The 12,873-nt window shown below is 37.8% G+C and overlaps 1 protein-coding gene across 4 annotated transcripts in view; it reads right to left on the bottom strand.

Annotated features, from left to right (window-relative positions):
- ADGRB3 (adhesion G protein-coupled receptor B3) overlaps window positions 1-12,873 on the bottom strand; it is an 894,978-nt gene that overhangs the window by 138,036 nt on the left and 744,069 nt on the right. The gene's annotated exons all lie outside the window — the stretch shown is intronic.

The raw sequence follows: 12,873 nt of genomic DNA, 5'->3' as shown, positions 1-12,873 counted from the left end.
TATCTTAAATATCTTAAATTCCCTGGTAGCTCAGTTGTAAAGAATCTGTCTGCCAATGCAGGAGACACAGGTTTTGATCCTAGGGTTGGGAAAATTCCCTGGAGAAGGAAATAGTAACCCACTCCAGTATTCTTGCCTGGGAAATCACATGGACAGAGAAGCCTGGCAGGCTACCGGGGTCCGTGTGGTTCCCAAGAGCAAGGCATGACTTAGCAACTAAATAACATCAGTCTTAAATTCAGCAGATGCATGAGAATGAGGATTTGTGTCACCTACAGGCATCAATAGTAGCATAAAGAATACTCACTGAATCAGTGACACATTACTGCGTAAAGACAGAGCCGCTTCCTTCCCTTGTCTTATAGTGAACTGAAGAAAGTCCCAGAAAAGTGATGTCCATAGCTTCCCAAGAGCTACTTTCCACTGAAGATAAATGATACTTGCAATTAACTCTAACTTTAGACTCTACTTTTTAATAAAAGATTCATTATACTTCTTGAAACCTTTTCAGTCAACCAAATGGCTCCCTTTGGGGGAAATTTGACATGTGTATTTAGAAAATGCTATGTGTAAAGTCTCAGATACACTTAAAACAGCCTCAGATTTACTTAAAACAATTGTTGGAATTTTCATGTGAGACTGATGAGAAAAACTGATGACCTGCCAATAAGTGATAATTTTTTTTGGAAAGATAGTTAGAAGCAATTAAAAAGAACATGTCATGAAAACATCCTGATCACCCACAGAGAATATCATTTGTGTAAGGAAAGAACTGGTATTAAAAAGAACAAAAATGAAAAAAAAAATATATAAAAGTTCTCCTCCTTGAAATAAAAAACAAAGCTCATCATTCATATGCTTTTAAGTCTGCTTATCTTTTCTACTGAAGACTTCTGGTTTCTAAGGTACCAAAAATTTATATATGTCTAGGGAAAAAATGAAATAAAATGAAGATTCAAGAATTAATACAATAATGAAATTATCCATGTTTCTTTAAGGTAGTTCTATGACCCACAATGAAATTCTAAAGAAGAGCACTCTCTTCTATTCACCAGAATTCATGTATCTTGGACCCCATCCAAAGTGTGATGATTACAGACCAGAAAGGACTGGTTATGTCTGATCCTCTATAACAAATTGTGTTACCTTTCCTCCTACAAGTTACTTTTCCCCCTATGTATTCCTAGGAGATATGGAATGCCTTTGAAGACAAGGCATGCTAACACTGACTATAAATGCTTATAATCTATTAATACAGACCCTCTAATCTCAATTGTGTGATAAACATTCATTGACACTATATTTTTCTAACACTAACAAATAAATGCCAATGTACGTAAGGAATTCTCAGTTAATCTTGGGTTCTTTCAATTCTGGTCAGGTTTGACTGTATACTATAAAATCTTCCTTTATTCGAAACCAATGCAATATTAGAAAGCAATCCTCCAGTTTAAATATATTAAATTTCAAAAAACTATTAGAATGCTTTGGCCTTCATTGGCAATTTTCAATATGAGTGATTCAAATAAATTCTACATAATCTAAACCTGGGCTTTCCAGGTGGTGCTAGTGGTAAAGAACCTATTTGCCATGCCAGAGATGTAAAAAACATGGGCTCAGTCCCAAAGTCAGGAAGATCCCCTGGAGGAAGGCATGGCAACCCACTCCAGTATTCCTGCCTGGAGAATCCAGGATAGAGGAACTCGGCAGGTTACAGTCCACAGGGTCTCAAGCAGTTGGACAGGACTGAACAGACTTAGCATGTTTGCATGAAATATAAACCTATCATTAACGACCAGTATAAAACATCATTATATACAATGACTTGGAAAATCATTCCATGGCATGAAACATGGATTCACACATATGCATGTGTTTATTCTTTCAGGGTTTTGTCATTTTACATGACATCTGAACAGAAGTATAAAAAGGTTCTTGAATAAAACACTTGAATGATTTAACTGAGACTCCACAATTTTCTAAAAGATGAAATAAACATATAGAAATTGGCCTATTTATATAATAGTTGGAGTTATCCTGGCAGCTCAGACAATAAAGAATCTGCCTGCAATGAGGGAGACCCTCATTGCAGGTTCAATCCCAGGGTCAGGAAGATCCCCTAGAGAAGGGAATGGCAGCCCACTCCAGTATTCTTGCCTAGAGAAGTCCATGGATGGATTCAGCAGGCACTGAATCTACATTTTGAGGTCAAAGTTATTTTCAGATCCATACAACTGATAGTTCTTCATTCTAGATGAACTTTGATTCCAAAGGAATATATTAAAAGTTTTTCATTTCTGCTAATATAACCTAAAAAAAAGAGTCCAAAATTCAGTACTTGGATGCAATCTCAAAAACGACAGAATGATCTCTGTTTGTTTCCAAGGCAAACCAATCAATATCACAGTAATCCAAATCTATGCCTCGACCAGTAATGCTGAAGAAGCTGTAGTTGAACAGTTCTATGAAGACCGAAAGATCTTCTAGAACTAACACCTCAAAAAAGATGTCCTTTTCATTATAGGGGACTGGGATGCAAAAGTAGGAAGTCAAGAAACACCTGGAGTAACAGGCAAATTTGGCCTTGGAGTACAGAATGAAGCAGGGCAAATGCTAATAGTTTTGTCAAGAGAATGCACTGGTCCTAGTAAACACCCTCTTCCAAAAACACAAGAGAAGACTCTACACATGGATATCACCAGATGGTCAATACCAAAATCAGATTGATTATATTCTTGCAGCCAAAGATTGAGAAGCTCTATACAGTCAGCAAAAACAAGACCAGGAGCTGACTGTGGCTCAGATCATGAACTCCTTATTGCCAAATTCAGACTTAAATAGAAGAAAGTAGGGAAAACCACTAGACCATTCAGGCAAGACCTAAATCAAATCCCTTACGATTATACAGTGGAAGTGACAAATAGATTCAAAAGATTAGATCTGATAGAGCACCTGAAAAATTATGGATGGAGGTTCATGGAATTGGACAGGAGGCAGTGATCAAGACCATCCCCAAGAAAAAGAAATGCAAAAAAGGCAAAATGACTGTCTGAGGAGGCCTACAAATAGCTGTGAAAAGAAGGGAAGTGAAAGGCAAAGGAGAAATGGAAAGATATACCCATTTGAATGCAGAGTTCCCAAGAATAGCAAGGAGAGATAAGAAAGCCTTCCTCAGTGATCAATGCAAAGAAATAGAGGAAAACAATAGAATGGGAAAAACTAGAGATCTCTTTAAGAAAATAAGAGATACCAAGGGAACATTTCATGCAAAGATGGGCTCAATAAAGGAGAGAAATGGTATGGACCTAACAGAAGCAGAAGATATTAAGAAGAGGTGGCAAGAATACACAGAAGAACTAGACAAGAAAGATCTTCATGACTGAGAAAATCACGATGGTGTGATCACTCACGCTCACCTAGAGCCAGACATCCTGGAATGTGAAGACAAGTGGGCCCTAGGAAGCATCACTACAAACAAAGCTAGTGGAGGGGATGGAATTCCAGTTGAGTTATTTCAAATCATAAGGGATGTGCTGCACTCAGTATGCCAGCAAATTTGGAAACTCAGCAGTGGCCAAGGGACTGGAAAAGGTCAGTTTTCATTCCAATCCCAAAGAAAGGCAATGACAAAGAATGTTCAAACTACTGCAAAATTGCACTCATCTCACATGCTAGCAAGTAATGTTCAAAATTCTCCAAGCCATGCATCAACATTATGTGAACTGTGAACTTCCAGATGTTCAAGCTGGATTCAGAAAGGCAGAGGAACCAGAGATCAAATTGCCAACATCTATTGGATCATTGAAAAAGCAACAGAAACTTCAGAAAAACATCTACTTCTGCTTTACTGACTATGCCAAAGCCTTTGAATGTGTGGATCTCAAGAAACTGTGGAAAATTCTTAAAGAGATGGGAATACCAGACCACCTAATCTGCCTCCTGAGAAATTTTATGCACGTCAAGAAGCAACAGTTACAATTGGACATGGAACAACCAACTGGTTTCAAATTGAGAAAGGAGTACATTAAGGCTGTATACTGTCATCCTGCTTATTTAACTAATATGCAGAGTACATCATGAGAAATGTTGGACTGTATGAAGCACAATCTGGGATCAAGATTTCTGGGAGAAATATCAATAACCTCAGGTATGCAGACAAAACCACACTTATGGCAGAGAGAGAAAAAGAACTAAAGAGCCTTTTGATGAAAGTGAAAGAGGAGAGTGAAAAGCCTGGCTTAAAACTCAACATTCAGAAAACTAAGACCATGGCATCTGGTCCCATCACTTCATGGCAAATAGATGAGGAAACAATGGAAACAGTGAGAGACTTTATTTTTTTGGGTTCCAAAATCACTGCAGATGTTGACTACAGCCATGAAACACTGTTGGTGGGAATGCAAACTAGTACAGCCACTATGGAGAACAGTGTGGAGATTCCTTAAAAAACTGGAAATAGAACTGCCTTATGATCCAGCAATCCCACTGCTGGGCATACACACTGAGGAAACCAGAAGTGAAAGAGACACGTGTACGCCAATGTTCATCGCAGCACTGTTTATAATAGCCAGGACATGGAAGCAACCTAGATGTCCATCAGCAGATGAATGGATAAGAAAGCTTTGGTACATATACACAATGGAGTATTACTCAGCCATTAAAAAGAATACATTTGAATCAGTTCTAATGAGGTGGATGAAACTGGAGCCTATTATACAGAGTGAAGTAAGCCAGAAGGAAAAACATAAATACAGTATACTAACGCATATATATGGAATTTAGGAAGATGGTAACAATAACCCGGTGTACGAGACAGCAAAAGAGACACTGATGTATAGAACAGTCTTATGGACTCTGTGGGAGAGGGAGAGGGTGGGAAGATTTGGGAGAATGACATTGAAACATGTAAAACATCATGTAAGAAACGAGTTGCCAGTCCAGGTTCGATGCACGATACTGGATGCTTGGGGCTGGTGCACTGGGACGACCCAGAGGGATGGTGTGGGGAGGGAGGAGGGAGGAGGGTTCAGGATGGGGAACACATGTATACCTGTGGCGGATTCATTTTGATATTTGGCAAAACTAATACAATTATGTAAAGTTTAAAAATAAAATAAAATTAAATAAAAAAAAAAATAAATAAAAGACACTTGCTCCTTGGTAGTAAAATTTTGACCAACCTAGACAGCATATTCAAAAGCAGAGACATTACTTTGCCAAAAAAGGTCCGTCTAGTCAAAGCTTTGGTTTTTCCAGTAGTCATGTATGGATTTGAGAGTTGGACTATAAAGAAAGCTGAGCAACAAAGAATTGATGCTCTTGAACTGTAGTGTTGGAGAAGACTCTTGAGAGTCCCTTGGACTCAAGGAGATACAACCAGTTCATACTAAAGGAAATCAGTCCTGAATATCCTTGGAAGGATTCATGCTGAAGCTCAAACTCCAATTACTTTGGCTACCTGATGGGAAGAACTGACTCACTTGAAAAGACCCTGATGCTGGGAAAGATTGAATATGGGAGGAGAAGGGGACGACAGAGGATGAGATGGTTGGATGGCATCATCGACTCTATGGACATAAGTTTGAGTAGACTCTGGGTGTTGGTGATGTACAGGGAAGCCTGGCATGCTGCAGTCCATGGGGTCACAAAGAGTTGGACACAACTGAGCGACTGAACTGAAATGAACTGAATAAAACCAAAAAATCTAATGCAAGCTGAACTCATGGAATTTCTGAAATTCTATCTGTTCTAACAGCTTGAGACCTTTGCGTTACAAAAACATGCATTTCCCTGCAAGGTTTTGAAAAGTTTCCCAGCAACACTCATTAGGAAAGGCCACAGCTATAGATTAGCTTTGCTGCTACTATTTTCCTTTAAAAATAGACAATTTTCTATTCAGTACTGCATCTGCATATTATTATTCAAATACAAACGTCTGTTGTAGAAGAATGTGAAGATAATGCAAAATCACCAAAATCAAGTGAACTGCTATGACTTTAAGATACAATTTTGTCCTTCACTGTATTTACTGACAAATACCATTAGGAAAGATTTTTGTTTAAGAGAATAGGGCAGATTTGGTCCATATGTAGGTAGACAATATTCCTAAATAAATTTTAGATTTAGGAACTGATTCAGATGTATAAGAAATAAAATAATTTTCATCTCTAGTATGCTGATATATCATGACCAAGTTGTTAGGAAAATGAAATAGCAACTACTAATGTCCACATTTTAATACCAGGACACAGGGAAATTAGAATATATGAATAAAACAGTCTAAGATGGAGTTTATAGAAATCACAATAAAAATGTTAGACAAAAAATCATTTTTGCTTCTAGGCAGGAATCCTAGACTCTTAGAGCCATAAGGAAATGAAAGGCAGGTTCCATTTAACCCCTCCAAGCAGAGTCCAACCCTGCTTTCATCCTGGCCATCCAACCTTCACCAAACATATACCCACACATTTCCATTTTGCTGTTAGGCAAACTGCTGTTGAGATGAGCTAGACTTGCCTAAGATCATCTCTTGATGAGTGACAGGGTTAAGATTTGGGACTGGGACCCCTTTTTGCTGTGCCAAGCTTACTGTGAAAGGACGTCTGGAAGGAGGTCTAATACTAAGTAAGACAAAGCTAAAAGACTTATTTCTGCTCCCAATGAGTCAGGTCACTCCTTAGAGAAAGCCTGGTGAAACATATGGAGGTAAATGGCCTCACTATATAAAAACACAGACACGATGGACTATAGCCCACCAGACTTCTCTGTCTATGGAATTTTCCAGGCAAGAATACTGGAATGGGTTGCCATTTACTATTCCAAGGAATCTTCCCAACTCAGGGATCAAACCTGTGTCTCCTGCATTGGCAGCCAGATTCTTCATCACTGAGCCACCTGGGAAGCCCCTTAAACACCAAACAATTCCCCTCAAATCTGCACTAATCCAGTCTGGTTTGCTATGTATTAAAAGAAAAAGATACTTTAAAGTTTATTTTTAAGTTTAACTTTTCATATGTTCCTCCCTCACATCCTCTCTCCCTCTGTAATATAATTACCAAGAAGAAAAAAAAAAAAATCCTATAACTCAGCACAAAGTACAGCACACATACATACATACATTCATGAATATTATATTTAAAAATAGACTTTATACAAGGTATCCCAAGGAAGAGATGGTTTCTGTTCTCAAGAATTTGAGTTTAGAAAGATTAAGTTTTTTTAACTTCTAGTTAACTTTTCTCCAATTGCCAACTATAATTTTATAGTCAGGAAAATATGGATTATCATAACCTAAAAGCGAAAGATTACCCAGCTTAAAAAATTCTAGAACTTATTTTTATTCTCTGCTATATTCAATGCCTTCTTATATCTGATTTCAGAAGCATATATAATATTTATATGTGTATATAATATTTACATATTTGGATATTATTGAAAACAGATAAGTAGGAAGAAAAATCTACCAATATATTCTTGTTAAACTTTTCAAGGTGAAACTAAACATATTTCCCTGAACACAGGCACAGGAGAAATATTAATAAATGTAGTCAGAGGGCTGCCAAAGTTGGCTGCAACAAGGTTAGTCATTGAAGACGTCTATCTTTTACTTAAAATTATTCTCCATGTAGGCCCAGCTATTGTAGAGTCTAATTTGCTTGGAGCTTAGAATTTGCATTAATTTTCTGTGCAAGTACTGACTCACTTTCTTATTAAGCAAATTTGAAATGCTATGATATTTTTGGCTTTGCCAAATTCCTTTGTCTTAATACCTAGTGTTTTCTCCAGGAAGGTCAAAGAGTTAATATTAATCTTCATGACATTGCTGGGACATATTCTTATCCTTATCGGACACATGGTAAAGCTGAGGTCAGTAGAAGATTACACAGAATTGACCAACACTGGAGAAGTCTAACAGCAGAACTTCAGCTTTGCATTTCTTACCCACTTTTCCCCTTTCTTATACAAGCTCTTGAGACTAGTAATTCTGAACCAGGATGCTCATCAGAACCACCTGCAGGGTATTTTCAGTCTATTCATGACATTCTTGAGGGCCAAGTCTGGGGAGGATTCAGGGACAGTGAAGACCCTCCATGTGGTTCTAAGTGCCTGAGCTCCTTCACCGGAGTTGACCGCCACTGCTGTCTCGGTAGTTCCCTAATATACGCACTTCGGTTCTTTGCAACTGACATGTACATTCTAGTATATTTTAAATGGATAATCAACGAAGACTTACTGCATAGCACAGGAAACTCTGCTCAAAATTCTGTGATAGCCGAAAAAGGAAATGAATTTGAGAAAGTAATAGATACGTGTAGATATATAAAACCGAATCTCTTTGCTGTATATCTGAAACTAACATAACTGTTAATCAACTATACTTCAATATAAAAGTTTAAAAAACATATTTCCCTTTATAAATCATCTTTTAAATGCTTATCCCATTATGACAATTTAATAATTTCTACATTGGGACCCTGGACTATATACTGTTTAGTCTTTGAAAAATGGTTGTGAAATCTAATATTTTTGACATATAAAGGTAACCTATTTTTTATTGACTTTATAATATTCACTTTATTGAATGCATTTACTTTAATATTTTCATACTCTGCATAATTCTCACGGAGAAGGCAATGGCACCCCACTCCAGTACTCTTGCTTGGAAAATCCCATGGACGGAGGAGCCTGTTAGGCTGCAGTCCATGGGGTCGCTAAGAGTCGGACACGACTGAGCGACTTCACTTTCACTTTTCACTTTCATGCATTGGAGAAGGAAATGGCAACCCACTCCAGTGTTCTTGCCTGGAGAATCCCAGGGACGGGGGAGCCTGGTGGGCTGCCGTCTATGGGGTCACACAGAGTCGGACACGACTGAAATAACTTAGCACAGCATAATTCTCAACCTTTTTCATTTCTATATACCTGTGGATTGAACATGCAGACATTCTGTATGTTGACAAGTTGTCCCTTTTGTGGCTCAGCCTCAGTTGTGTCTGATTTTTTTTCTGACTCAGTTGTGTCTGATTCTTTTACGATCCCATGGACCACAGCCCACCAGCTCCTCTATCCATGGGATTCTCTCAGCAAAAACACTGGAGTGGGTTGCCATTTCCTCCTTCAGAGGATCTTCCAGATCCAGGGATCGAACTCATGCCTCTTGCTTCTCCTTCATTGGCAGGTGGATTCTTTACCAGTAGTGCCACCTGGGAAGCCTGTTCCTTTAACTAGCATTCTATGAAAAGGACTCCAAAATTATATCTTATTCATGTTCCCTTAAAGTTCCAAGAATAAGAAATAAGCATGGCTGGATGGGATTACTCTTTATATTTAAAAATATAAAAAAGAAACTCTTCTCTATTAACAATATTTTCAACTCTGAAACTTGGTAGTTGTTCTGTAATCCTCAAGAAGTTCTTTACTGATCTTAGAATTCTCTCTACCAGCAGAAGTAGTTGTCTCTTTTCTCTCCTTCCTTGTGAATACAATTCCATTTCTGAAAATGGAGTCTGAGCATTTTCTTTATGTTGCTAGCTATGGAGATTTCATTCAAATTCTCCGCTTTTCCAACAAATGGGCCCTGGAGGCTCAGATCGGATACTCTTCATGGCTGGACTTGACTGGAGGCTGAGGAAGAGGCATAAACACACTCCAGCAATCTCCACTGTAAGCTAATCACCACATCTCTACAAATGGATAGATTTGCCAACAGGCGTTAAGGATACTGTTTGAGTTGCATTGCGTGAATCCCCAAAGAATCTCATTTTCCCTTGATGTGCATGCTGCTACTGCTAAGTCACTTCAGTTGTGTCCGACTCTGTGTGACCCCATAGACAGCAGCTCACCAGGCTCCCCGGTCCCTGGGATTCTCCAGGCAAGAACACTAGAGTGGGTTGCCATTTCCTTCTACAATTGACGTGCATAGCTGAGCTCTATTATCACCACAAGAAATTACACGTGGGTATCCAGGGGAGAATGCATGCTGAAAATGCACTTTGCTCACAAAAATCACACCATCTCCTTTGGAGACACAAAAGCAGACCAGTCAACTCAATCTTGAATATAATCAGCAGACAAAAATGGAAAATAATTAACTTTTCCCCCATCTTTGGAATGCATTTTTGTCATTTGTTTTCAATCGAGTTTATCACTGCTTGCAAGTCGTGAAAATAAGTAAACAGTATTTTGTTTACTTCAGATGGCATTTCTTTTTTACTTACAACCAATAGTTAATAAACCCCCAAATGAGAGGACTGCTGGATGCAGGACTGCCATTGATGCAAATGAGTGCAAGATGGAATCTTCGCACATTTCAGGGGAAAAAAAACATATGTCCTTATTGAATAACAAAAAATATTCAACAAAGAAAATCTGGGAAATAACTATGAGTTTTTTAGCTGTAGGATTTAATGATCAAAGAAAATGCATCACTTTTTCTTGACCATATAGAAAGCAAAAGGAAAAATGATAACATAGAAATAGCTATGCTACATATTCCTATTTTTGTATCTCTGAAACAGCCTCTGAGGGGAAAATAGAAAAGGCTTTCTCATTGTAAAACACAATTTATACTCCACAAGGTCCTTTCTAGTATTTGGGAAAAAACAGGCACACTCATGGTTGCACTTTATTAGGAAAGAAGGAGCAAGCCCTATTAATGATACATGGGTAACTGTCTTATTTTACCTTTTGAATAACAACATTAATTATGTTTGCATTAATAGAGAAAGAGTGGCTATTTTCAAATATGTGGATGCTGAGCAATTTAAAGGAAGTCAGATAGCAAAATATTACCTACACTTCAAATAAAAAACCCAGTCAGTGAAATTTAAAACATCAATGGTCTCCAGACAGAACAGTCACTTACTGGATTTTTAAGCTTATTCTCATTCATTGGAAATGAAGTGAAAGGTGGTGGTCTGCTTGGCACCGATTCTGTTTATTATGCTCTTTTCTTCCCCTCAATCTGAGAACTGCTTTGCTCCCGTGCAAAACTGTGCCTCTCACTCGCTGGAGGGGAACACTCTCTAATTCTCTGCAAAGACTTTTTGTGCCTAGTCATAAAAGGTATCAAGAGACAGGCCTTCATGCCTAAAGACAAAGTGGTCTGTGAACTTTTGATCTTAGATCAAAAGCTGGTAATTAACAAGCTCAGGAAATGTAAAGAAGATAAATTCAGTCTGTAATTGCATATGTTTTGATGAAAACAGATGCCATCTTGGAAGGAAAATGCTCCACATTTTAAAGAAAACATATGTAGGAAGTAATCAAGCGAAAAGTCCCCAAAGAGTGAAGGATTAAAGAACAAAAGCAAGGGGAAAATTGGTTGGAGAAGAATATTTTCCCTAGAGCAGGACACAGATCCCCCGATGGACCTATGTTCCTCTCAAATGTTTCTCCCGCTGAAACAGGAACATTACATCAGAGCCAAAACAAAACTGCAGTTTATAACTCTAATTTCTTTCTCAACATCCTATCCAACTGGTCAAAAAATCCCAATGATTCTGCCTCATGAAGTCAATCCATACCCACTGCTACTAATTTAATAACAGTCATTGAAAGCAGATACCGGTTCTTTCCTACATTAACCAGTAGCATCAGTGCAATGCCAGCAAAACGACAAGCTTTTTTGTTGTTGTTGAAATTGACATGTTGATTCTAAAGTGTATTTGGATATTTAAAGTTTCTGGATTAGGCAAATCTAGGAAAGGATCTAGATTAGACAAACAATCTTGAAAAGGAATGAAATTCGGGAACTCAAACTTTGATTTCCAGACTTACTATAATTTTATTTTCTACAAAGGTACCAAAGTAATTCAAAGGGAAAAGAAAAGTCCTTTCAACAGACGGTGCCAGACAGTTGGGTATCCATACAGAATAAAACTGGACTCCAACCCCTATATGTACAAAATAATATAAAAACATTATTTTCTTGTACCAAAGACCTATATAAAAGCTATGACTATAAAGTTCATAGAAGATAATTTAGAAGAATATCTTTATGACCTAGAGAAGTAAACAAGGATCTCTTACAGAATACTCACAAAATAATAACTATGAAAGAAAAATGTGATAAACTAGACTTTACAACATTAAAAGCTACTTAACTTAGCAAAAGATGCCATTAGTAAAATACAAAGGCAAGCCACAGACTGAGATAAAATAATATGCATCTATATATATATCATATATGTGAAAAAATATACCCAGGTCTCCTGCATTGCAGGCAGATTCTTTACTGTCTGAACCATCAGGAAGTGATGGTGAAAATGTTAGTCGCTCAGTCATATCCGACTCTTGGGACCCTAGGCTCCCCTGTCCCTGGGATTCTCCAGGCAAGAACACTGGAGTGGGTTGCCATTTCCTTCTCCAATGCATGAAAGTGAAAAGTGAAAGTGAAGTCATGCAGTCGTGTCCGACTCTTTGCGACCCCATGGACTGCAGCCTGCCAGGCTCCTCCATCCATGGGATTTTCCAGGCAAGAGTACTGGAGTGGGGTGCCATTGCCTTCTCCATACAAAGCAATAATAAAAAGACAATCCAATTTTTAAAAGGAAGGAAAATACTTAGAGACTTCACAGAAGTGGCTCTAAAATGGCATAAAAGCACATGAAAAAGAGCTAAAAGCTCTTAATAAGCTACTACTTATTAAGATGTAAATTTAAATGTTCACAAGGGTGAATACGAACTATCGTGACTGCTGGTGCAGTGTGAAACGGTACAACACTTTTTAAAAACTGTTCTGCAGTTTTGTTTTGTTAAAAAAGAAAACTCTAATTTATCAATATTCTGTGGTAAACTATATGAGAAAATAATCTGAAAAAATGGATACATGTATTAACTTTGCTGCACACCTGAAATTAACACAGCCTTGTA

This window comes from Bos indicus, chromosome 9 (assembly GCF_029378745.1).
Source record: "Bos indicus isolate NIAB-ARS_2022 breed Sahiwal x Tharparkar chromosome 9, NIAB-ARS_B.indTharparkar_mat_pri_1.0, whole genome shotgun sequence".
Classification (NCBI taxonomy): Eukaryota; Metazoa; Chordata; class Mammalia; order Artiodactyla; family Bovidae; genus Bos; species Bos indicus.
This window is presented reverse-complemented; position numbering and strand designations above follow the sequence as displayed.